This window comes from Lagenorhynchus albirostris, chromosome X, assembly GCF_949774975.1.
Source record: "Lagenorhynchus albirostris chromosome X, mLagAlb1.1, whole genome shotgun sequence".
NCBI lineage: Eukaryota > Metazoa > Chordata > Mammalia > Artiodactyla > Delphinidae > Lagenorhynchus > Lagenorhynchus albirostris.
Window position 1 is genome coordinate 43,249,864 of NC_083116.1, and position 27,462 is coordinate 43,277,325.

A 27,462-nucleotide genomic window follows, 5' to 3' on the forward strand; every position below is an offset into this window, starting at 1 on the left:
AGAAAACTACAGGCCAATATCACTGATGAACATAGATGCAAAAATCCTCAACAAAATACTAGCAAACAGAATCCAACAGCACATTAAAAGGATCATACACCATGATCAAGTGGGGTTTATTCCAGGAATGCAAGGATTCTTCAATATACGCAAATCTATCAATGTGATAAACCATATTAACAAATTGAAGGAGAAAAACCATATGATCATCTCAATAGATGCAGAGAAAGCTTTTGACAAAATTCAACACCCATTTATGATAAAAACCCTGTGGAAAGTAGGCATAGAGGGAACTTTCCTCAACATAATAAAGGCCATATATGACAAGCCCACAGCCAACATCATCCTCAATGGTGAAACACTGAAAGCATTTCCACTAAGATCAGGAACAAGACAAGGTTGCCCACTCTCACCACTCTTATTCAACATAGTTTTGCAAGTTTTAGCCACAGCAATCAGAGAAGAAAAGGAAATAAAAGGAATCCAAATCGGAAAAGAAGTAAAGCTGTCACTGTTTGCAGATGACATGATCCTATACATAGAGAACCCTAAAGATGCTACCAGGAAACTACTAGAGCTAATCAATGAATTTGGTAAAGTGGCAGGATACAAAATTAATGCACAGAAATCTCTGGCATTCCTATATACTAATGCTGAAAAATCTGAAAGTGAAATCAAGAAAACACTCCCATTTACCATTGCAACAAAAAGAATAAAATATCTAGGAATAAACCTACCTAAGGAGACAAAAGACCTGTATGCAGAAAATTATATCTGATGAAAGAAATTAAAGATGATACAAATAGATGGAGAGATATACCATGTTCTTGGATTGGAAGAATCAACATTGTGAAAATGACTCTACTACCCAAAGCAATCTATAGATTCAATGCAATCCCTATCAAACTACCACTGGCATTTTTCACAGAACTAGAACAAAGAATTTTGCAATTTGTATGGAAACACAAAAGACCCCGAATAGCCAAAGCAATCTTGAGAACATAAGAAGGAACTGGAGGAATCACGCTCCCTGACTTCAGACTATACTACAAAGCTACAGTTATCAAGACGGTATGGTACTGGCACAAAAACAGAAAGATAGATCAATGGAACAGGATAGAAAGCCCAGAGATAAACCCATGCACATATGGACACCTTATCTTTGATAAAGGTGGCAGGAATGTACAGTGGAGAAAGGACAGCCTCTTCAATAAGTAGTGCTGGGAAAACTGGACAGGTACATGTAAAAGTATGAGATTAGATCCCTCCCTAACACCATACACAAAAATAAGCTCAAAATGGATTAAAGACCTAAATGTAAGGCCAGAAACTATCAAACTCTTAGAGGAAAACATAGGCAGAACACTCTATGACATAAATCACAGCAAGATCCTTTCTGACCCACCTCCTAGAGTAATGGAAATAAAAACCAAAATAAACAAATGGGACCTAATGAAACTTCAAAGCTTTTGCACAGCAAAGGAAACCATAAACAAGACCAAAAGACAACCCTCAGAATGGGAGAAAATATTTGCAAATGAAGCAACCGACAAAGGATTAATCTCCAAAATTTACAAGCAGCTCATGCAGCTCAATAACAAGAAAACAAACAACCCAATCCAAAAATGGGCAGAAGACCTAAATAGACATTTCTCCAAAGAAGATGTACAGACTGCCAACAAACACATGAAAGAATGCTCAACATCATTTATCATTAGAGAAATGTAAATCAAAACTACAATGAGATATCATCTCACACCAGTCAGAATGGCCATCATCAAAAAATCTAGAAACCATAAATGCTGGAGAGGGTGTGGAGAAAAGGGAACACTCTTGCACTGCTGGTGGGAATGTGAATTGGTTCAGCCACTATGGAGAACAGTATGGAGGTTCCTTAAAAAACTACAAATAGAACTACCGTATGACCCAGCAATCCCACTACTGGGCATATACCCTGAGAAAACCAAAATTCAAAAAGAGTCATGTACCAAAATGTTCATTGCAGCTGTATTTACAATAGCCCGGAGATGGAAACAACCTAAGTGCCCATCATCAGATGAATGGATAAAGAAGATGTGGCACATATATACAATGGAATATTACTCAGCCATAAAAAGAAACGAAATTGAGCTATTTGTAATGAGGTGGAGACCTAGAGTCTGTCATACAGAGTGAAGTAAGTCAGAAAGAAAAAGACAAATACCGTATGCTAACACATATATATGGAATTTAAGAAAAAAAATGTCATGAAGAACCTAGGGGTAAAGCAGGAATAAAGACACAGACCTCCTAGAGAACGGACTTGAGGTTATGGGGAGGGAGAAGGGTGAGCTGTGACAGGGCGAGAGAGAGTCATGGGCATATACACACTAACAAACGTAGTAAGGTAGATAGCTAGTGGGAAGCAGCCGCATGGCACAGGGATATTGGCTCGGTGCTTTGTGACAGCCTGGAGGGGTGGGAGGGAGGGAGACGCAGGAGGGAAGACATATGGGAACATATGTTTATGTATGACTGATTCACTTTGTTATGGGGCAGAAACTAGCACACCATTGTAAAGCAATTATACCCCAATAAAGATGTTAAAAAAAAAAAAGGAGATGAATGTCTCAGACCAAGGTATTTCTCATACCATCTGTTGTGGACTGAACTGTGTCCTACCCAAATTCATATGCTGAAGCTTTACCCCCAGTACCTCAGAATGTGACTGTGTTTGAGGATAGGGCCTTTAAAGAGGTGATTAAATTAAAATGAGGCTGTTAGGGTAGACACTAATCCAATATGATTGGTTTCCTTATAAGAGGAGTTTAGGACACATAAAGAGATACCAGGGTGTGTGCACAGACGGACAACCATGCGAAGAAGGAGAAAGAAGGAGGCCATTTGCAAGCCAAGGAGAGAGGCCTCAGAAGAAAACAAACCTGTGGACACCTAGATCTTGGACTTCCAAAGTGTAAAACTGTGAGAAATAATTTCTGTTGTTTAAGCTACTCAGCCTGTGGTGCCTTGTTATGGCAGCCATAGCAAACTAATACACCATCAGATAAGGTTTTCAAGTTTGACAACTCATTAGAAACAACTGAGGTGAACCTTAAAATACTGATGACTAGGCTTATCCCTAGAGGCCCTGATTCAGTTGGTTGAATCTGAGCATTCGAGGGGATCCTAATGGATATCCAGAGTTGAAAACCACACGTCTAGGAGAATAGTCTTTTGCACTCCATTGAGCAGGCTGAGAGTGATGAATCTAGCATCATTTAGAAGGCATCCCCCCGTATCTCAGTCCTTCCACTGTTTTTCCTCTACCCCATATGTCCCTTCTTCTTCTGCCCTATCCAGATCTCCACAGATGGACCCAGAGATGCCCCCATCTCTTAATCCTGTTCCATATCCAAGTTCAGTCCTAATTTGAGGAACATTTAATAGCTTCAGCCCCACTTCTGCCCTCCCTGTCAAGAAAAGTGAGTCTCGAGGGGCCTCACATTCTCTTACTCTGCCTGTTAGCCAGAGCCAGGGCAGCTCTCTAGAGGTAACTTCTTGCCTCTTAATCCAATTATAAAATGGATGAAAGACATGGACAGAGGGCAAATAGGCTTAGGAAAAGCTATTTAACATCTTTAGCCATCATGCAAATGCAAATTAAAAGCACAATGAAATGTTAAACCCACTTATCAGAATGGCTGAAGAAAACAGTGACAAAACCAAATGCAGGCAACACTTGATAAACTGAGTCACTCACACATTGCCAAAGGGAATGCAAAATGGTACAGGCCGTCTGGAAAACAATTTGGCAGGTTTTTTAAAATGAAACATGCGATTACCAAATGATACAGCAGTTGCACTCTGGGCAATTTACCCAGATAAATGAAAATTTATGTTTACACAAAAACCTTTACATGAAGTTCATCACAGTTTTACTCACAATAGTTAAAAAGTGGAAATAGCACAGATGTCTTTCATCGGGGGAATGGGTAAGCAAACTGTGGTACATTCACACCGTGGAATCCTATTCAGCAATAAAAAGGAACAGATGATAGACACACTTTACAACTTGGATGGATCTCAGGAGAATTATGCTGAGTGAAAGGAATCCATTCCTAAATGTAGTGTACTATATGATTCCATTTCTATGACATTTAGGAAATTATAATAATGTTTGACAGAGTTTAGGGATGTGGGATCAGGAAGAAGGTGGGTGTGGCTATAAAGGCTAACATGAGGGAAACGTGTGGTGATGAAACAGTTTTTGATCTTGTTTGTGGTGATAGTTAGAACACCTACACTGCTGGTAAAAGTGCATGGAATTATATATATAAGTATTATGCACAAGTGTTCTAACACACAAATGAGTGCATGTAAAATGGCGAAATTGTGGTAAGCTCAGTGGATTGTACCAATGTCCATTTCTTAGTTTCGGCACTGTACTAAAGTAATACAAGGTGTTATCACTAGGAGAAGGTGAGTGATGGGTATACATGACCTCTCTACACATTTTTTTGCAACTTTTGGTAAATCAATAATTATTTCAAAATAAAAAAGTTAAAAAAACAACACTGGAGTTGTGGGGAAAATACTCTTAGGTACAGAACCTAAGAACCTAATAAATATGTTAACACAGTTTTAGACCTTTTAAATAATTAAGAAATCCATAATTAATGGAGTAAATATGGTACTTTACTTGCTAAATACCTTATATTTGTTTATAGAAGTGAACATCAGAACGGTCACAACTTGTGAGTACTGAAGTGGTGGGGAGAAGGTTATCGGGAGGCAAAGCTTGGATTTTAGGGTTGTCCAGGAATGGAGTCCTTACTCTATAATTTTCAAGCACTGTGTAGGTCGGATATAAATGCTAGAGACTGCCAGGGATGATGTGGGAGATGGGACCTTTTGGTCCTGGCCCCACTAACTCATGGTTGGGTCAGGGGAAGAGCAATCCAAGACACACAACATGCAATGTGCAATGTTACTCTTTAATATAAAGATAAACAAGGATCATGCGTTGGAAAAATATAAAACAACGGGCAGGCCTACACGGTAAACTTTGGCTTCCTGATTAGCTGGACTGCAAGCTTAGTCATGGATATGGCTTCAGTTAAGAGAAGAGAGGTGACAAATATGATGAGGATGAAAATGACATCTAAAGGCTCATTTGCAGAGTTTTGTTCTCAAGATCCCAGGTCAGTGGATGAGGGTCACATGTGGAATTTTGCCCTTGGACTGAAGAAAGTAAAGAGAAAGAATTGGGATGTCAGCAGAGCCAGCAGCCGTGAGTGTCAACCCCAGGGCACCTGACTTCTGTCCACCTTCACCTTCCTGAAGCCCTAGAGGTCTATTTCTTCTTATCTCTGAATTCTCAGAATTCACTTTTTGATGAGTAAAGAAATTTTTAGTTCTGGTATAGTCTAGTCATTGTACTGAGAGCACCTCTAGTGGGGGAGGATAGATGACCTCCCTTAGGACCAAACTGGAGACACTTGACCACACAACTTCACTGCTACATCTATGCTACAAGAGCAAGCCTTCAAGTTTACCAACATGTATGCACCAGAATGAGCAGATGCCACTGCATGTAATGCTGAAAAAGAGGCGAAAAGCTAAATGCCTATCAATAATAGCTTATGGCTTCCTGGAATTCAATTGTTTAATATATTGATCTTAGAAAGAATAATGTAGCGTCACATATACTGAGAAGAAACTATGCTGGCACTAATAATAAAAGAAGTTTCAAGACAGTATATAAGATAGGATACCTGTATTTTATAATACATGGAAATGTATTAGTATGAAATTAGGGTATTTCTCACAAGTAAACGTTTGGAAGGAAAAATAGATTTAAAATAATTACCTGAAAATTCCCATTAATCACTCCTCTACTCCTCCCAGCTCCCTCCTATCCCCATGCAACCCCAGCACTCACTTCTGAGACCAGTAGAGGTTCACCTCAGATGGGGTGGAGGATGCCTGCATGATGTCCTGCTGCTGCTGGGAGAGGGGTGCATGGAGCTGGAGGTGGGTGTAGACAGTGGGATGTAGAACAAACTCTGGGTCTCGCTGGGGTCGGCATCCCTCACATACAGCTCGTCATTCACGATGCACAGACTGAAGGAAAAATGGGCCCTCAGACAACTGGTAGATGGACACCCACACCCCCAAAACTGACTCTGCTCCCACTGGCACTCAGCAACCAGATTCCTTCCACGTCCCTCCTCTGTGTCTGTCTTCCAGGTTCCTTGACTGGTACCTCTGCCCCTCCCCACAGAGCCCACCTTTGGAGAGACTGTCTACCACCTTCACTTGATTTATAGGTTCATCCCCAAACCAGGGGCAATTTCGCATTTACCCTTACCACAGTGCAAGGGGTGGACAGTCTGATCCCCATTCTCAGAAGAATACACTGAGTCACACAGAGGTCATGGGAATTGACCAAGGTCACACAGCGAGTGAGTGTTGGGTCAAGGAGTGAACGCATAGGCCGATTCCAGGCCCATACTCTTCTTAACCACTAGACTACACTGCTCCTGGGATCTCCCTGCTGGCTTTCCACAATACTGAGTAAAATAAGGTCTTTGCCACCACATTCCCACGCCCCTGAGCCCGGCGGGGATGGGCATTCCCGCCCACAACAGGGCTCTCACCTGCAGGAGCCAGCAGGGGTAGCGATGAAGGTCCGGGTGAAGGCACGCACACAGCCCTGAGAACTTCCTTCCATTTCAACAGCAAACAAACAACAATACCCCTTACAGCTGCATGTGCTGTACACGCTCACACTGCGGTCCCCAGTCAGGGTGTGACTGGACACTCATGCTGAGAGGGCAGTTGTTCACGGGGGCCATGGTGTCAGGAATGGGGAGGGCAACTATAGGAGCAGTCTGCGCCCAGTGACAGGGTCCCTGACAACCACTACACAAGTTCACGGGATGCATTTTTCACAGTCGCCCAAGAGGTGGATACTACTACCCCATTTTGCAAATGAGGAAACCGAGAGGTTCAGTAATGGCCCAAGTTCTCAGAGTAAGGATCTGGGATGAGAGCCACCAAAATCCACAGCCTGTGTCCCCAACGCCCAGGGTGTGCAGGGCAGACAGGCATGGACACAGCTCAGACCTGGGTTGTCTGTGGGAAGCCTGAGGGCAGGAGAACACAGTGGGGAAGGGGAGGCGGGGGGAGGGGAGGGGAGGGGAGGGAACAGAAGGGAATACAAGGGGAGGGAAGGGAAGGGAAGGGGAAAGAAAGCGAAGGGAAGGGAAGGGGTCAGGGACGCTGGGTGGTTCTGGGTGTGAGCCTGACCAGGGGGAGGCAGCAGTGGGGCATCTGCGCTGGTGGTCTACACACACTCACCTTCCTTGAACACCCCACTGACGGAGAAGCAGAGCATCGATTCCTGAAAGGGAAGAGCCCAGGCGCCCAGTCACCACCTCCACCTCCCACCCACCTGCGGCTTCCTGGGCCCACGCGAGGGGGGAAGCAGGCGCTCACTGTCTGGAACCACGTGTCCACCACGAAGGAGCTGAAGGCATGCTGAGTCTTGGGCAACACACAGAGGGTGTGCACAATGACACGTTTTGTGTGCTTCAGCAGCTGGACCTGCAGGTCTGTGAGGGGAGGGGAAGCGAGCGAAGGTCAGGGGCTGCCACGCCCTGGGCCCTATGATTGACCCCTTCACCGCCCTTTCCCACCCAGTCTTCCCATCACACACTCACAGGGGTCCTTGAGCTTCTTCATATTCCTGCTGTCCTTGAAATACTCGCACAAGCTGCTTCTAGGAGACAAAGAGCAACAGTGGGTGGTGGGTGTTTGCAGGAGCTGGCCTGTGTCTGCTGGGGGGCCACACGGCCTGGGAGCAGAGGCTGTACTGTCATACTCACGGGGCTGGGTCCTCGGGGTGGAAGGGAATCGTCAGGGAGAAGCAGGCCTCCTCGTGATAAGCACCCGCGAGACCCTGTCTGTCTCCATAGTCATAGATCAAGTAGTACCTGAGGGGGAGCAATGAGGACAGTCTATCTCTGTGTTCTGGGCCTCAAATGAGACTTGAAAACTCCCCTGAGCAGACCTGTGCTTAGGTGGCCTCACCTGTCCTAGCCCTTCCCCCATTGCTCAGCTTCTCAGAGGTACTTACTGCTGCAGGAATTGCAGGACTAGGCTCTTCAGCTCATCAGATCCAAAGTAGCTTCCCTGGAATCAAAACAGTCCTCAGGACCATGGCTGACACCCCCTTCTCAGGCACCACTTAAAACCCGGCTTGATCCTCCGTCCTCACCTTGCAGCTTGGTAAGCGCTTGCAGGCTTCAAAACCACACTTAGCCAGTGGGGATGTCTCCTGGTCATCCTGGGGAAGAGAAGAGGATGTCAGCAGTGCAGACCAGGAGGTGGTGCTGGATGATCAGGGAAAAGGATGGGCCCAAGAGAGGGTGAGGGTCAGAGGTGAGTGGTGAAAGGGCCCTGGAAATTCCATGGGCAGGACTACAGTTTGGATCATCACTGTGGATTCCCCAAAGCCTATGAAGAATGTGCTTGAAGAAGATCCAGAGCGTTTGTCAGGCTCCCACAGGGACTGTACCATCCCCCTCCGCCCAGGACTTTGAAGGGTCAGTTTCAAAACTGTAACTGGGGCAAGACCTAATGGGGTTCAGAGTAGTATGTGGGTGCTGTCAGTGCCAGTTAGAGGAGTCAGTGAACAAGGAATACGCTTACCAACGTTAGTAACTTGGGGAACAATTCCAGGATGGAGCTGCCAAAATCAAGACAAAACAGAAAAGTCAGTGAAACTGTGGCGGTGACCCTCTTCCTCATGGGAGCAAGTACACCCACACCACAGCGTCCCAGGCTTCCAGGGCCCTGAACACGTCCCCCATCGACTGACACAGAGGGAGGGCAGGCCCTCCCTCCCTCCCCGCCTCCCTCCCTCCCTTCCTCTCCTTCCCCTGGGTAGCTCCCCCGCAGACTGCCTGGACTCTCTTCTCCAGTGCCACAGGGACCAGCATTTCAAACCCATGCTGCAGGGCTTCCTTCCCCTCCCTTCCTGCCTCCAGGGCCCCACTGAAGGCTGTGGAGAGAAGAGGGAATGGGGTGTGTGCCCAAGGCTCTGCTACCTCACTGGCGGTCCAGCACTCTGCCAAGACCTGGACCAAGACCTGGACTTCCCCCTTGGATGGCCCAGGGTGCTGGGGCAGGGAGGTGAGTGAGGTGGGGCTCAGGGAGGGAGATGGAGGGGGATGAAGACAGAAAGGGAGTGAAGGTACGAGGGGATAGATGAGAGAGACATATGGGCCTAGACACAAGGGAGAGAGAGAAAACAAAGGGAAGGGAAAGAAGCTTTCCCGTGGTGGGGGTAAGGGAAGAAGAGAGGAGAAAGGGGAAATGGCGCCCCATTTGCAGCTCTTCACCTGCCCCAGAATGGCTCGGACACAGCACGTAAGAATGTAAAATATGCACATGTTGGGCTGGGGGCCCACTGGGTGCTGGTTGAAACTTTGGCAGCTTTGTGATGCAGAGAGGAGAGCATAGGGCCTGTAGTCCTCCCTGAGGTCCACGTCAGCTGCCCCTTGCAAACGGGCACTTTCGGGAGTAGCTCAGGCTGCCACCGGGTAACAGAGGATGCATCTGACCTTATGTTGGTTGACATATCAGGGAAGGTGGTGCACAGGGGGTTTCTGTCTGCACACATCCCTTCTGGCTCCAGCCGCTCACCCTTGTCCATCTCCCCTGCAGACTCCACCTGTGATTATGAGGAGGAACCACATGGGCCAGAGAAACAGCCAGGATGGCCATGCACCCCTAGTCGCTTCCTTTTCCTACAAATCCATTTCCCTTCCTCTGTCACCACCACATGAGCCTTCCCACTTTCCCTTCAAAGACGGATCTGGGTACCACACCTCACCTCAGTGTTGGAGAGGTTCAAGTTCTTGGTGTTGGAAGCATTCGGCATAGTGTTGGACAGGCTATGCAGCTGGTAGGGTTTCTTATTGCTCAGGTCCAAGGCCAAAAGCTATGATGAGGAAAGAGTTAGAGTGAGGACCCCAGCAGGGGACACCTGAGACAAATCTGCCTCTTCTACCTAATCTCTCCCACCATCACCACCTGCCTCAACATTGGGTCTAAGGTCCTCACCTTGGGCATATTCCCTGGATGGATCTGCAGGGAGGCGGCCACGCCAGTTCTAGGGTTTCGTGCCATTCCAGTATCACGGGTCATCAAGTCTCCAGGAAGACAGGAGGAGGGAAACGGGGACTGAGAGGCTCCTGGCTGGTACAGCTCCAGCACCAACCCCTCCCCGAGTTACCATTCCTGAGTATCCTTTCCAGCTAGACCCCTCTGCCCTCACCTGCTCTACAATTACTGCTGTAGCCATACCAGGGTCAGAGCGGACTCTCTGGATGTCAGGAGATTGCTGGGAGGCATCATATTGTTCCTTCACGGGCAGCTGCAGAGTTAGGGATGGGGTTCAGGGGCTCTGAGTCTGAGGTGGTGATCGGGGGCAATAGGTGGGTCTGGCTGTGAGTGCACAGGTTGTGTTGAGTCTGCATTACCTTTATCTGCTCCACCTTTTCTGACCTCAGCTCCTTCAGCACAGAGTGGGGTGCATCACAGGGATCAACAAAGATAGATATCTGTTGAGAACACAAGAGGGGCTGGGTAAGCTCCAGGAAATCTGAGCCCTGGGATCAAGCAAGACCATGCCCCTGTCCTGCCCTCTTGCCCCCAGCTAGCCCTGCTCATGCCCTTGATACATACCCTTTCATTAGCCTCATTGTAAATCTTGCCGTTGACATTCTTCAGTGCAAAGGCAATGTTGGCATTCTCAACGAAGAACTGGGCCTGCATTTTCTCATAGTGAAACTGTAGGGAGAGTGACAAGAGAAGCACAGTATGAGACCAGAGCCATTTCTCATCTGGGCCTGCCATCTACCCCGTTTCCTCTCATCGGCCTCAATGTCCTCTCTTACTTCGACTGGGGTGAAGGGGACACTGCATTGCTTCTGAATCAAATTCAGCAGCCACTTCTCATCATATTTAATACTGAAGGGAATCTAGGAGCCAAAGAAATAATTGGGGAAAGAAAAGTGATACAATGGAATCCAAGGTTAAGATAAGACCCAGCTGTGTCTTGCTTTAGGACCTTTTTCAGGCTTTAGGTACTTTCTTAAGATAGGACAATATCTGTTCTCGCTAACAAGTCCTTGTTCTCGCTAACAAGCGACAAGGACTTCCTAAATACCCTTTCTTTCCATTTAAATACTTTTCCTGAAATAATCGACTTCATATCTTTCACATGTGCTTACTTTTATAAAGTTCTAAGAGATCCTACCTAAGGCAGACTTGGCCCGCCCCTCTGACGAGGACCCCAGAGACTCAACCTCCTCCCGCACTCAGCTTGAGCCAAACTGTGTCTTCTGGTGTGGAGTTGCTCCATCTCCTTGGCAGTAGTTTCCTCCTTTGCTTTTAGACAGCCTCTCCCATGCTCCCTGCAGTCAGTCTGCTCCCTTTATATTGCTTCTCTGAACCTGCCCTCACATGATCTAGGAAGTTAACTCCTAGGAATAACAAGACAGATTACCAACTCCACTGCCACGAGAGGAAAGTTCCCAGCATCTCTACACGCGCCCAACATGACTCTCTCTGTCATCTTCTTCTACATGTTAGGTCCATTTAGCCAGCACACTCACTCTGATCTTGAACCAGCTCCCCAAGGTCTCATCCTGCCTGCTTCTCTCCATTCTTCTCTCTGGAGGCTTTTGCTCTGTCTCCTTGCTAACATGGGTTTCGTCTTGTTCCTGAAAATTGCCTCTCCGATGACAGGATGGAATGGCATAGGGAGCACTGTGGGGAAGTGGAGAGAAGAAAGTGGTCCGTATAGTCTTGGGAAGTCTTCTCTACATTTTCGCCAATGATAGCAGAGCTACAATAAAGACTGCTCAACCGTTAACCTGATCCCATCATTCCTCACTCTTCCAGGTTAGAGAGAAGAATGACATATTTAACTACAAGGTTTTGTTTTTCACTGGTTGATACTGGTCAGCCATGCTGCCTCGTCACTTACTATCTTGCTTGGATGTCCACGTGAGCATCACTTCTTAGTGATTCTCTATCTTGCTGCTGCTGGGAAGTGGCCTGTTGAGACCAATAGTTGTGTCTCCTTCGGTAAATACCCCTGCATCTTGCTTTTCTTTGTAAAGTGTTCACTTGATCAATGTTCTCTGAAATTGAGAACAACACATCAATGGGCCCAGTACCAGAAAAATTCCTAGGAAAGTTCTCATGGCTAATGAAGAAATATCACTGGCTTTATAATCTAAAGAGAAATGTATCACAGTGCTAAAAAAAGGCTTAGAAACTTCACTGTGTTTCTGCTTCTCAGGAAATGAGAGGTAGGCAGCATTCACAGCCAAGAAGAAAACAAGCACAGAGGAAAGAGTCTGGACCCAGGGTTTAGTCTGTGATGTTAGTCCCTGCTCTGCTTGGATCCGGTTATGTGACCTGGGACAAGTGGCTTTTCATCTCTAACTCTCTCTTCTCTGCTCGGCTCTTGGGACACAATAAAACCTACCCTGAAATCTACCCTGGTGTGATGGTTCAAGGGTCAAAGGTGACCTCCCTGCCTGACAGAAGAATTAGACATATGAAGGATAGATCTGATGAAAAGATCCAGAATGGAGCCTGGAGAGACATAACATTGGAGAATACCAAAAGCGAGGGGGAGATAATTAAAGGAGATGCAGTGAACATACCTAACACATGGTTAATGTGAGTCCCGGAAAGAACGGGAGGGAAGAGTGGAGAAGTGGTATTTGAAGAGATCTTGGTTGAGAAGTTTCCAAAAGTAACAAGATATCAACTCAGTGTAACAGTATTATTGTAATAGGAGATAAAGTATGCTTTAAGGAAAAACAGTCCTAAAATATGCATTCATTTCATCATCATGTAAGAAAAACTCGGAAAATATGTGACCAGAAGACTCAAACTCAAAGAAATGTTACAGGCTCTTCTTTGGGCAGAAGAAATATCCTCCCAGGTGGAGGCACATAGATACAGGAAAGAAAGACTAATGACATTTGTGAATACGTAGGCAAATTTAAATGAGTGTTGACTATATAACACAATGATAGTAATTTCTTCTGGGGATTTAAATACAGAGAGAAGGAAAATGCATGACAATAAATTTGGAGGGTATATGGAATCAAAGTGTCTCAAGGTCCCCTAATTGTCTGAGGAGTTTTAAAGAACTAATTAACTAACATTAGACTGAAACGGCAAAAATGTACATTGTAATCTGAAGGGTAAACACTACAAGAATGGCAAAAGAATGTTTACCTAGTCACATGAGGTAACAATTTAATAGTTATAAAATGTTAATCATTTCAAAGGAGAGGAAAGGCAAAAGAACTGAGAAGGGGCAAAAATAAACATACAGTAAGATAGTATATATAAACCAAATTACATCTACTTTTACATTAAAAATTTCAGATTAGTATTCCAAACAGAAAGACAGCTATTATCAGACTGGACAAGAAACCTTCCATCAAATGCTCCCGAAAAGAGACACATGCAAATTTTAATCATCTAGAAAAGTTGAAAATAAAAAAAATGGCAAAATGTATACCTTTTCCACAGTAACCTACAGAAAGCTTGTATAACCCTATTAGTAAAAGAAAAGGTACACTTTAAAGAAAAAAGCATCACTAGAGAAAGAAGGAGATTTCTTTGTGATAACAGGTTCAATGCAATAAGGAGATATTAACATAAAATTCTAAATTTGTATGCATGTCCTAAACTAGAGCCAAAATATGCAAAGCAAAATCTAACAGAAATAGAGCATGGTCAAATTCACAGTCACAGTGGGAAATTTTAACACAGCTCACTGAGTGATGCACAAAATGGCAGACAAAAACTCAGCTAGAGGGAGAAGGTTTCAAAATGTTACTTAAGTTAACAAATGTGTTTAATTGACATAGAACAATGCACATAACAACTACTCATCGAACATTCCAGAATAGATCATATGCTGGGCAACAAAGCAAGCCTCAGTAAGCTTCTATGGACTAATACAATTTACCCTGACTAGTTAATGTAATAGTCAGTGGTAATGGTGGGTTTTCTGCCCCTCCCCCACCTCGTATAAATCCAAGGGATATTAGTTTACACAATCCCACGCCCACCTAGGTGACCCTCCCTACTCTCCAAATCCTAGACCTGAAAAGATCACATGACTTGTGCCTTTTTCTCAGCCAGGGGAAATAATTCACCTCAGCCATGGCCATTTCCATAAGAGGGGAGGTTTTCCACATGGAATCAGGACGGGTGTGTCAGAGCCCACCTGGCCCATTTCCTCAAGAGAGTGGGAAATAGTGAGCCTGAGCCCTCTGCATGCCTTCTCTAAAGGGGGGGGTCAGCTTGTTGGGGGTCCTGTGGGTTGGGGTTAGGGAGGGAACCCAGAACCCCTCCTGCCCTGTGGGGATCTGAGGACAAGGTCTCATGCTGACCAACTCACCCATGGGGTGGCCTGAAGGCAGTGATCTGTCACCACCCTCCTCACAGGCTGCTCGTGAAGAGAATCTGTGGGTCTGGAGCTGGAGGTTTGGAGAATATCAGGAAGGGCTTCCGAAGAAGGAGAGTGCAAGCCCCAAACCACTTTGTCAGAGCCACACAAACAAGATGGAGTCCTAACAGGAAGTCCCTTCCCCAAGGGCACAGAGGAGGAGAGCCCTGGGGGCCAGAGGAGACTTAACGTCCTGTAATTACTGCCCCCTGAGTTTGCTACCAGCCTAACACCCAGGGCACTCTCTCCAACTGTACCACCCTTGCAGAGGAGGCCATCTGGAATCAGGAGGCTTAGGGGACCTTGATACTTCTGGTTACAAACACAGGGAGCTCTGTATGCCAGACTCTGGATCAGCTACACTACATTGTGTTCCTTCGTTCTGCAAACCCAGATAACTCTGTGTGCCAGCTGTAGGCCAGACTCTGTACTTGCTACATTGCCTCTGTTCTTTCATGAATTCCTCACAAGGGGACTCTGATATCAGAATCACCAACTTTCCAAGGTTGCTGAGGCTTACTGAGGTGCTGGAGCTTGTCTAGGGTCATTCAGATGCTACCTGGGGAAACAGAGACTGAAATTGAGCTCCACGGAATGGAAGATGACTTCTCCAAGCACAGATTTACTAAGTTATTGCTGTAGTGTGGGAGATTGTCTTAAGTTAGTACAAAGTAACAGAATTTTCTGAAAATAGTCAAATGGCTGGAATTAACCTCAGCCCACCTCAGAGAGATAATACCAAAAAACAAAAAAAAAATACAAGAACCAAACAACAAAGAACAGACCTGAAAACTATAATCGAAATGGCAAGCAGAGTTTTGTGGGTCACTGTAATGACAGTAAAAGAAAACAAATCATGTATTTTCCTGTAAAAAAAAAAAAATGTCCTCAATGTAGATAGATACCCCTAGTGGTCAGAGCCGGAATTGTAGCTCTGAAAGTTCCAGACCAGAGAGGTTTCAAGGCAGAGGGAAGGAGAGAGGAGATTGGGCTCCAGTGCATCAGTTAGACATTTCTGGAATTTTCCACTACTTTCTGGAATTTTCCACACCATGTCCACAATCCCTTCCTGGATCTCTATGCCCTGGGAAAAGTCCAGCCACTGAGAGAGGTGAAGAAAAATCTGCACATAAGTGTGTGAACATTTGGGGGTAAAAGAAGTGTAAGACAGAAATGCACATACCGCACAGATAAACTGTCAAGTCAAAAATTGAAATTTTTGGGCTTCCCTGGTGGCGCAGTGGTTGAGAGTCCGCCTGCCGATGCAGGGGACACGGGTTCGTGCCCCGGTCCGGGAAGATCCCACATGCCGCAGAGTGGCTGAGCCCATGAGCCATGGCCGCTGAGCCTGCGTGTCTGGAGCCTGTGCTCCACAACGGGAGAGGCCGCACCAGTGAGAGGCCTGCATACAGCAAAAAAAAAAAAAATTGAAATTTTTTATGAAACAGTGTCATGTGAACTCTTTGATAACATGGTAAATATATGTGAACTTTTGTTGTTAGTTGCTTATTCGATATTTTTGAGTGTTCCTCTCCACAAATTAGCCTAATCACAAAATAGTAAACATTAAAAATGTATACTTAGAAAATAAAATCATTCTGCACCTTCCATCTACATGATCCCCTCGCCCTGACTCACAAATACCCAATATATCCAATGTAAGAGGATTGGTGCACATTTTCCAGATGTGTTTCCCTTTAGGTGATGTGAATACCTAACTTAAAGCATTTGTGTAGTTATGTAGTTCTATACATATTCTTTTTAAAGTTTGCAATTACATAAGTAATTTTATGCAAATTCATTTTTTCACTTATTATGACATCTTCAGATTTTCATTTCCTCAGTTAATAGTTTGTCATCTTTCCAGAGGTTATTGGAGAAGCATTTTGCTTCTTAGGCGAATTATTTGCAATTTTTTTGTCCCTTTCTCTACTGATTAACAGAAATCATTTTGGTTCTTGCACATGAGTACAAAATCTGTATTAATGTTTGAAATGTTGTCTCCCAAATTTCCAGGCTTTTAGTTTTCTTCTTTTGACAGTACAGAAATTGCTTTAATTTTCATGGATTTTTTTACTTTAAAATAATGCAGCTACGACAGAAAAGAAAATGAGAAATACATAGGGTAGCATCAAATACTAGTCCACTGGGAATTCTAGTCCACTGGGAATTCTAGATTCAAAGCCTTGAGGGGGGGCTTCCCTGGTGGTGCAGTGGTTGAGAGTCCGCCTGCCGATGCAAGGGACACGTGTTCGTGCCCCGGTCCAGGAAGATCCCACATGCCGGGGAGCGGCTGGGCCCGTGAGCCATGGCCGCTGAGCCTGCGCATTCAGAGCCTGTGCTCCACAACCGGAGAGGCCACAACAGTGAGAGGCCTGCGTACCGAAAAAAAAAAATCCTTGAGAGTTTCAGGGCACAATGGAAAAGGGCTTTAGCCTAAAAAAAGCATAGGCTTTAGCCTATGCTTCTGGCCTAAAATAATTCTGTAAGTCATCATTTTGTGGCAAATGAAGATTTTGTGGCAAATGAAGCATTAAGGGCAGCCCACGTACATTAAAACTAGTGGCAAAAACATTTCTTCTGCCTCTCCCTCCCATGGAGGGGATCCCATGGAGGGGATCATTTTCTCCGCTCCATGGAGGTTAACTTTCCTCTGCTTCTACCTGGGCCCCACATGCCCAGCACACCCGCCCCCACACAGTTCAATCCCTGTGGCACTCCAGGCTTAAGGGAGTGTATTTTTTCTCCATCATGAACTTCCAAGACCAAGACACGGGTGAGAGGGTTGTTTGAGTACCCTATCTGCGTGGCATTGACACCAGGGGAATTCAAAACTGCATATGTGACCCAAAAAACCTTTTATCTGTTACAAATTTATTTGAGAAATTGAAGGGAAGTTAGAAAAAGAAAACCTTGTCAATCCCAAACAAAAATGTCACATAGAAGGGAATGCAAATTATAGGAAAAATATTTTATAGGCAAATGTTTAATATTCTCATATATAAATAAATCTGATTAGTAGTAAGAGTGTCTTTCAAAGTCTATTGAAAAAAATTAAGTAAGATCTATACATCACAAACATATAAAGATTAAACAAGTAAAAAAACAATTATAAATGTATGTAAGTGTGTACATATATTTACATATGCACATAAACATACATAACATGAGGAAAAGTGTATACATACTGTGAGAAAAATTTGGAAAAATATACATATCATGTAAACCTGTTTATATAGTACTGTACACAGAGAAATATATCTGGGGAATATAAACTAAACTATCAAGGATGTACATCTTGCTCTGTAACAAGATGAAAATAATATAGAAAAATATTTTCTCTAATACACATTCTTGCACTTCATTAGTTTATAAAGATAGCAGTTTGAAATCAGAAAAATAACTGATGTAAAATTTTATAGCATAGTAGTACATACCTGGTTGGGAATTTCACTACAAAAATAATAGGTGTGTGGATTAACGGTATATTTCTACATCTATATGCTTTTTCACATTACTTTTGTCTCTCAATTACACACATATAGGTTGCCCATCATAGTTGGGAGGGAGAGGCAGAAGAAATGTTTTTGCCACTAGTTTTAATGTACGTGGGCTACCCTTAATGCTTCATTTGCCACAAAATCTTCCAGAAATGTCACTCTGAATGAGAACTGGCTCCCTCCATCCTTCCAAAGATTCCTGCTGAGTGATGTCTAAGCTGCAATTCTAGACACGTGGACCATGGACAACAAAATGTGGTTACTTATGTCAAGGGGATTGAAAATGGAGCCAGGAGGCTAGTAAGGAAGTAGGACTTACATATTTCTACCCCCAAATGCAACATAAACCTTTGACCTGGCCAACCTGAGACTGACTGGAACTTGTTTTCGTTATTCCCTGGAGACCAGAGCATGGCAACCAATCTGGTGCCTCAAGTGACTGAATGCCTGCCAGCACCAATCATAGTTCTGTAAAGATAACCTATATAACTTCTCTGGAATGTCTTTATATGTCACCTTTATAAACTCTTGCCATTTTTGTTTCCCTATGAGCACATTTGAGTTGCTACTCAAATCAGTGCCTCACAAATTATAATTCATAAGACCCTAAGTAAAAACTATTTTTCTTATCTGCAGCCTTCTGCATTTCTTGGTTGACAATATGTTCACCAGTTATCATGGACCGCCAATTTCTGAATTTCCTCCAGTGGAAAATTTGGGAAGAGGAAAGAAAAATTTATTAAAAGTTGCTTTGCATGGTGAGTGGTGGAAGAACACGTAAAATAAAATCATACTCAAATTGTTTTACCTAACGACTTTCTTCTTCTCTATGGTTTCACAGATAGAAATCATAGTAATAATATAGGACTCCTCTTAGAGGGCTGGTGGTCAGTAAAGGCCTGAGGTGGGAGCAAGGAGGGCAGAAGGGGTTCAGGTACTTTCTACAACTGTCCTGTTAACTTTCACAAAGGTTTTCCCAGCGTGACAAACTTCTGGGTAAGAGATTGCCACTCTGGATTTTCCAAATGGATGAACCAGGTTACAGGGTATTTCCTTCCTGTTATATCTGGCTAGTCTCCACCCTCTCGTCTTCTGCTGGCTAAAGCCTCCTTAGGCTCAGATCTCAGCTTAAACTTCACTTCACGTGAGAAGTCTCAGACATACCCTACTGGTGTGATTACCACGAGGCATCTAGTAACTCCACCACCTTTACCATCTCCAGACACATGTTTCATGTGAAAGGGGACCAAAGACTGTGAGCTCACAATGTTTCATAGGCTGTAGCATCACACAGTGGACTTAAGACTGAAATTTTCAAATATCTTGTCTGAAGAGTTGCCTCAGATTCTCTCTGCCACTTTTGAGAGGGATGCTGGGGACACAGGTCAGTTCAGCAACGGAAATGCAGAGTTCTTCCACAGACAGCAATTGGAACGTGCAGTTCAGAGAAGCTGAGGAGGCTGTGGATTGATGCTCCTTCCTCTACAAGAGCCCATGAGAGTACTACAGCGAGAGTCTGTGATTTTTAGCAGGCATAGTTTTGCATGGCAAAGACCAAATGAACCTTCCAGAGGTAAAATTCCAGGTTTGAAAGTTTTTGAATAATTTGCTGCATGGAATACTCTTAAATATATTTCAAAACATTTAAATGAATTTGGAAAATAGCAAAAGAAAAATTAAGGAAGGAAGCAAAACGTTCCATTAACCCAGGATGAGTTATCATCATTTTTATATTCTCATTAATTATGCACATAATAGGACACTGGCTTATCTTTTAATCTACACATAACACTTAATCCTTTTGACATAACTACAAACTCCATATTGTGACTCATTCTTTACTGATAAGGAAACCGAGCCTCAGATTTCAGGCCTGGCTGAGACTAAGGCACTTTTGTGACCTTCACTGTCTTGTGATTTCAATAAATCCTGACAAGGACACTATGAGGGGAAGAATCCTCACTCCCGGGATGGGGAACCTGAGGTTTGGGACCTTAATGTCCCACACTGCCCCATGTCATGCTCCTACTCATTGGCTGATTCCAGACTGGAACCCACGTCTTCTGAACCCAAGGCCTTTACTCTTCCTACTGATTCACTCAGCCTTGCCTCAATTATAGATACGGGTATACTTTGGAAATACTGTGAGCTTGGTTGCAGACCACAGCAACATAGCAAATATTGCAATAAAGTGAGTCAAACAAGTGCTTTGGTTTCCCATTTCTTATAAAAGTTATGGTTACACTATACTGTAGACCATTAAGTGTACAATAGCATGAAGTCTAAAAAACAATGTACATACCTTAATTAAAAAATACTTTATTGCTGAAAGTTGCTACCAATCATCTGAAACTTCAGTGAGCCATAATCTTTTTGCTGTTGGAGGGTCTTGTGTCAGTTTTGATGGCTGCTGACTGATTAGGGTGGTGGTGGTTGAAGGTTGGGGTGGCTGTGGCAGTTTCTTAAGATGAGACAACAGTGAAGTGTGCTGCATCGATGGACTCTCCTTGGCAGAAACGATTTCTATGCACTGTTGTTTGAAAGCATTTTACCCACAGTAGAACTTCTTTCAAAATTGGGATCTGCTAAATAGACATTTCTCCAAAGAAGATAGACAGATTGCCAACAAACACACGAAAGGATGCTCAACATCACTAATCATTAGAGAAATGCAAATCAAAGCTACAATGAGGTATCACCTCACACCAGTCAGAATGGCCATCATCAAACAATCTACAAACACTAAATGCTGGAGAGGGTGTGGAGGAAAGGGAACCCTCTTGCACTGTTGGTGGGAATGTAAATTGATACAGTCACTATGGAGAACAGTATGGACGTTCCTTAAGAAACTAAAAATAGAGCTACCATACGACCCAGCAATCCCACTACTGGGCATATACCCTGAGAAAACCATAATTCAAAAAGAGTCATGGACCACAGTGTTCATTGCAGCTCTATTTACAATAGCCAGGACATGGAAGCAACCTAGGTGTCCATCAACAGATGAATGGATAAAGAAGATGTGGCACATATATACAATGGAATATTTACTCAGCCATAAAAAGAAACGAAATTGAGTTATTTGTAGTGAGGTGAATGGACCTAGAGTCTGTCCTACAGAGTGAAGTAAGTCAGAAAGAGAAAAACAAATACCATATGCTAACACATATATATGGAATCTAAAAGAAAAAAAAAAGGTCATGAAGAACCTAGGGGCAGGACAGGAATAAAGACGCAGACGTGGAGAATGGACTTGAGGACACAGGGAGGGGGAAGGGTAAGCTGGGCCGAAGTGAGAGAGTGGTATGGACATATATACACTCCCAAATGTAAGATAGATAGCTAGTGGGAAGCAGCCACATAGCACAGGGAGATCAGCTCGGTGCTTTGTGTCCACCAAGAGGGCTGGGATAGGGAGGGTGGGAGGGAGATGCACGTGGGAGGAGATATGGGGATATATGTATATGTATAGCTGATTCACTGTTACACAGCAGAAACTAACACACCATTGTAAAGCAATTATACTCCAATAAACATGTTTAAAAAAAAATTGGGTCTGTCCTCTCAAAGCCTGCCACTTTCTTTATCAACTAAGTTTATGTAATATTCTAAATCCTTTGTTGTCATTTCAACAATCTTCACAGCATCTTCACCAGGGGTAGATTCCATCTCAAGAAACCACTTTCTTCTCTCATCCATAAGAAACAGCTCCTCGTCGGTTAAAGTTTCATCATGAGATTGCAGCAATTCAATCACGTATTCAGGCTCCTCTTCTAATTCTAATTCTCTTGCTTTTTCCACCACATCTGCAGTTACTTCTTCCACTAAAGTCCTGCATCCCTCAAAGTCATCCATCAACTTCTTTCAAATTCCTGTTAATGTGGATATTTTGACATCTTTCAATGAACCAGTAATGTTCTTAATGACATCTAGAATGGTAAATCCTTTCCAGAAGATTCTCAATTTACTTTGCCCAGATCCATCAAAGGAATCACTGTCTATGGCAGCTATAGCCTTATGAAATGTATTTCTTAAATAACAATACATGAGGGTTAAAACTACTCCTTGATCTATGGGTTGCAGCATGGATGTAACATTAGTCTCACTATACCTCTACATCAGAACTCTTGGGTGAGCATGTGAGTTGTCTATGAGCAGTAATATTTTGAAATAATTCTTTATTTTTCTGATCAGTAGGTCCCCAACAGTGGACATAAAATATTCAGTAAACCATGTTGTAAACAGATGTGCGGTCATTCAGTCTTTGTTGCTCCATTTACAGAGCACAGAGTAGATTTAGCATAATTCTTAAGGGCCCTAGGATTTTAAGAATGGTAAATGAGCGTTGACTTCTATTTAAAGTCACCAGCTGAATTAGCCCATTACAAGAGAGCCAGCCTGTCCTTTGAAGCTTTGAAGCCAGGCATTGACTTCTCCTCTCCAGCTATGAAAGTCCTAGATGGCATCCTCTTCCAATATAAGGCTGTTTTGTCTACATGGAAAATCTGTTGTTTAGTGTAGGCACCTTCATTAATTATCTTAGCTAGATCTTCTGGATAACTTGCTGCAGCTTTTACATCAGCACTTGCTGCTGTACCTCACACTTTGATGTTATGGAGATGGCTCCTTTCCCTAAACCTCATGAACCAACCTATTCTAGCTTGAAACTTTTCTTCTGCAGCTTCCTCACCTCTCTCAGCCTTCATAGAATTGCAGAGAATTAAAGCCTCACTCTGGATTAGGCTTCGGTTTAAGGGAATGTTGTGACTGCTTTCATCTTCTCTCCTGAGTACTAAAACTCTCCCCACATCCGCAATAAGGTTGGTTTCCTTTCTTGTCCTTTGTGTGTTCACTGGAGTAGCACTTTTAATTTCCCTCAAGAAGTTTTCGTTTTAATTCACAATTTGACTAACTGTGTGGTACAAAAGGCCTAGTTTTTGCCCTGTCTTGCCTTTTGACATGCCTTCCTCGCTAAGCTTAATCATTTCTCTTTGTGGAACTTATACTTTGAAGGGGAAGAGGGAGAGAGAGAGAAGGACAGAGAGACACCTGTGTCTGCATAAGGATTAGGGGCCCTAAGAGGGTTTTGTTGTTGTTGTTGTTGTTGAATCTTCAACGCCATGAAGTTTGAGCAAGTTTAAAATTTAATATGAAGGAGCAATCTCATCTCAGATTTAACCCTTGAATTTTCCTACATGTTCATTTCCTTCCTTATCTTCTTACCTTCTTATTTCACAATAGAGTTAATGAAACACTTTCAATAAACAGGATGGATTATAATATAAATTTTTAGTTATTAATAATTAAAGAATGGACAATTGTGTCCAACAACGCTAGTACTTCTTGGATTTTTGCCTCTCAGGGAGGCAGCGGGTGGCTGAAATTCTGGGGTGACATGATCTGAGGACTCCTGTCCTGGTGGCTGTGGGTCGGATTCAGAATTTTCCTATAAACGTATTAACATGCGCAGCAGTCCAGGAGCAGCAGTTAGGCAAATGCTACGGCTTGCTGCCCTGGTGCCATCTCTCACTGAGCTCACCAGGTGAGTCAAAGGCAAGCCTGTCTTCCCAGCGTGGGGAACTGGGTTAGGGTCTGCTCAGAGGCACGATGTTGGGCAGCTCTTAGGAGCTTCTGAGTCTCCCAAGAAGCTAGAGATCCTTCTGTCTTTAAAACTTTGAACTCAAGGCATACCAAAGAGAGATTTGCTTCCTTCATAAAGATATCTATATGCTCATTAGGAGAAACAATGAAAAACACCTTTCCACAGTGCCTGCCTTAGCCCTAAGGCTCAGCCAGCCCCTGCTACTGAGTCTTGACTTTTTAAAAGAGCCTTTGAAGTTCTACAGTATGCCATATACTTTGGGCAGGTTTTCTCATTCACCCCTCAGGACAGCTCTGTGACACAGGTATCGTGAGTCCCCTGTCACAGATGCCCAAGCTCAGGCTGACAGAGCCTAGGTCACCTGTCCAGTAAGTGGCAGGACGGGATGAGGCTCCTGCCCTCACCCGCCCTAGAGGACACAGAGCAGCCTCCCTTTTAGAAGATGGGCTTCCAGGGCTGGAGAAATGGTCGGATCACATTCCCTGCTATTGTGGCCCCGCGGGTACTCACTCAGCAACCCTTCTGGGTGAGGAAGATGACAGATGTCAGGTGGCATCATATCCACCTCCATTTTTGTTCTTTTTAAGTGAAAAAGCGTGTATTTGGAAAGAGTAAAATATGAAACTGTTTACTATGATAGCAGTTCTATTCGGAGAATTTCTATTTATGTTGAAGCAGTTCCATCTGCTGTTGACTGCAAATCTATGTCGCGTGCACTGATTTATCTCTTCCCTCATTAATGTCTGCTGATGTACTTTGTGGACTCTACAGAGGGTTCCTACCAGCGAACACGTGTTAACCCCCATAACCCTACAGGCTGTACAGGCTGCCTAGTCCTTGTCTCACACACTCTGTCATCCCCTGTCAGGACACAGAAGACTACTGTGCAGGCTGCCCACACCACGATCCAAAGCCCCATCCTCTCTCAGTCACCTCCTTCCTGCCCTTTGCCTGCCCACCAACTGACAAGTTTCGCTGCTGCCACTTGGTGTTCCATCGTGTGCAAGCTCTGGAGTATATGCTTTCACAATCTTCATTTACACCTACCAGTGTTTTCAGACAGAATTAGAATCATTCTGTACATATATTCATAGGCTGAATGTTAAGGGAAGGTACTGTATTTTTCGTTGCTGTTTGAATAAACTTATTTGTAAGAAATTTGCAAATGGCGGTTCTTTAGTGCCACCTGGTGACAGAAGCCTGAACTGCAACTCGAACATTGCAGGACAGGAAAGTGGGAGGGAGGGGCTGTGGCAAAAAGCCACAACAAAGAGCCTTTTGGAAGTCTGGGTGTAAAGCGGGGAATTCCTTGGGTACAGCTATACTAATTGCCTTTTTCTGGACATTGCATATAGATAGAATCATATACTATGCGGTCTTTTGCATATTTGGCTTCCTTCACTTGGCATAATGTTTTCAATGTTCATCTATGTTATGGCATGTATCAGTACTTCATTCCTTTTTATTACCAAATAGTACACCACATTTTATTTACCCATTCTTTAATTGGTGGACATTTGGATTGTTTCCACTTTTGGCTGCTGTGAATAATGATGCTACATACATTTGTGAGCAGGTTTTTATGTAAAAATATGTTGTCATTGCTCTTAGCTGTGTACCTAGGAGTGGAATTGCTGGGTCATATGGTGACTCTCTGTTTAACCATCTGAGGAACTGCCACACTGTTTTCATGACCCTGACAGTCTTGAGGAGTACAGGCATAGCGTCTTATTTTTCTTGTGATTAGCCTGTGGTTGTGGGTTTTGAGAAAGAATACCACAGAGTTGAAGTGCCCTTCCCGTCACATCATATCTGGGAGGACATGGTACACACGTGACATCACTGGGTCACTGGAGATGTCGACCTTCATCAGTGGGTTAAGGTGCTGTTTGCCCAGTTTCTCCAGTGTACAGTAACTGTTTTCCATTTTCCTCCTCTGTTCTTCAGAAGTGAGTCACTAAGTCTGCCCTACTCTCAGAGGTGGAAGGCAGATTTCAGGTTCACTTCACAGAGGCAGGCTATCACCATGTATTATTTGGAATTGTTTGATAAACACAGTTACTCTCATCACCCATTTCTTTATTAATTCAAACATTTATTGATATCCACATGGATTGATGTATATGGATTCTGTAGGTTGTTTTTTTTTTCTTACTTAATGGATACATCCCAAAAGAAAGTCAAGCATCATAATTTCTACAATGCAGTAAGAGAATTTTGACTTATCGGTCAGGAAACTGCAAAAGAGTTCCCTATACCTACCAATATATTGTCCAAATATGGTATATCACACAGTGCTTTCAGACAATATATTTTCATGGCAGAGCCTGGAACAACAATATAATTTCAGACAATTTTATTCCATACTTGGTAATCCCTTGAGAAAGAAATAAACAGATAAAACAAAGGTTATTGAAGTGACCATAAAAATAATTGCTAACTTTCACTTAACATATTTGCAAAATCCATTTCAATGAAGTAAAATTATGAGATATGTCCGAGAAAATGTGTGCGTCATTTGAAAGCCAATTGTCAAAAGCACAGCCTTCATGTTATCTAACTCTAACTCCATGGAAGGTATGTTACAGCTTGAACTTTTCGGTAACTGATTGCCCTGTAATGTAATTCCTTGTCTGTACCCAAGTATTTGAATTCTGCCCTGTGGAAGGGAAATCCTTTCCTCTTGAGGAAATACCTATTTGTCTCTATTTGAAAAATTATTTCCACATTCTGGATCTACAGTATAAGTGTGACAAATAAGTGGTGGTTGAATTGGCAAGTGTAATGTCAGTGGAAGCGTCGGGGAACACAGCCCTGTTAGATGAGGGATGAAGACAGAGTTGGAAGGGAGGTGCAGGGAGATGTGAACTGAGTGTGCAGAATTCTTGGTAGAACTTCGGTGCAAGGGGAGAATCTATGTAAAGAGGACAGTAACTAGAGATGTGGAGAGGGGGATAGGGCTTGAAGCATATTTTAAAATCATCAATTATAAGAAACTTGAGCAGGTTGAAATCTTAATGGGAAGGAGCCATCTCTTCCTAGATTTAACAACTGAGCTTACCACACCTGCCTTTCCACACTTTAATTCCTTGTTTCCATTCTGGAGAAGCCTAAAACTCAACCAAAGAGATCGTGTAAAGTTTGGTCTTAACGCCTGTTAACTGGATGAATAGATGGATGGATGAGGATGTGTCAAACATGTGCTGGGTATTCACAGATTTTTATGTCCCAGTGCAGAGCTCCTCATGCAGATGACAGAACCCGTGGTGTTGTGTGGCTGAGAGGATGCAGTCTCTCAAGACTGCAAATGATGGCCATAACATAGGAGGCATTTCAGTGTGGAGGACAGGGCTGCGCATCGCAGTTGCTGTGGAAACCTAAAGTCATGGCGGCAACCGTGACGACTTTTTAAGGGAGACAGACATAAACTGGGGAAAAGAGAAGCTCCCGTCTTCAGGTGTTTGGGACTCAGCTGAGGGTGTGGGTCCCTGGTGGGGGCTGGACCACGCTGGTGTGTGGGGAGACAAAGGGATCCACATCCAGGTCACCTCTTTCCCGCTTTGGGGCTTGGTGCCTCTGCTGTCTCGTAGGTAAAGCCATTGCGGTCCCTCCTGGCCCCAGTGAGTGTGGTGTCCTGCTCCAGGGGTGTCCGGGAGCCACGTTCCTTCTAAAGAAGGGGCACAGGAGGTGAGATAGGTATCGACTTAAAAAAGGTGCACAACGTGAGAGTTGCAAGTTAAGTTTTATTTGGGGAAAAATGAGGACTATAGCCCGGGAGACAGCATTTCAGATAGCTCTGAGAAACTACTCTAAAGAGGTAGGCG

The 27,462-nt window shown here is 43.8% G+C and overlaps 1 pseudogene; it reads right to left on the minus strand.

Annotated features, from left to right (window-relative positions):
- Window positions 1–5,181: 5,181 nt before the first annotated feature.
- Window positions 5,182–25,957, minus strand: LOC132513518 (nuclear RNA export factor 3-like; annotated as a pseudogene).
- Window positions 25,958–27,462: the final 1,505 nt, after the last annotated feature.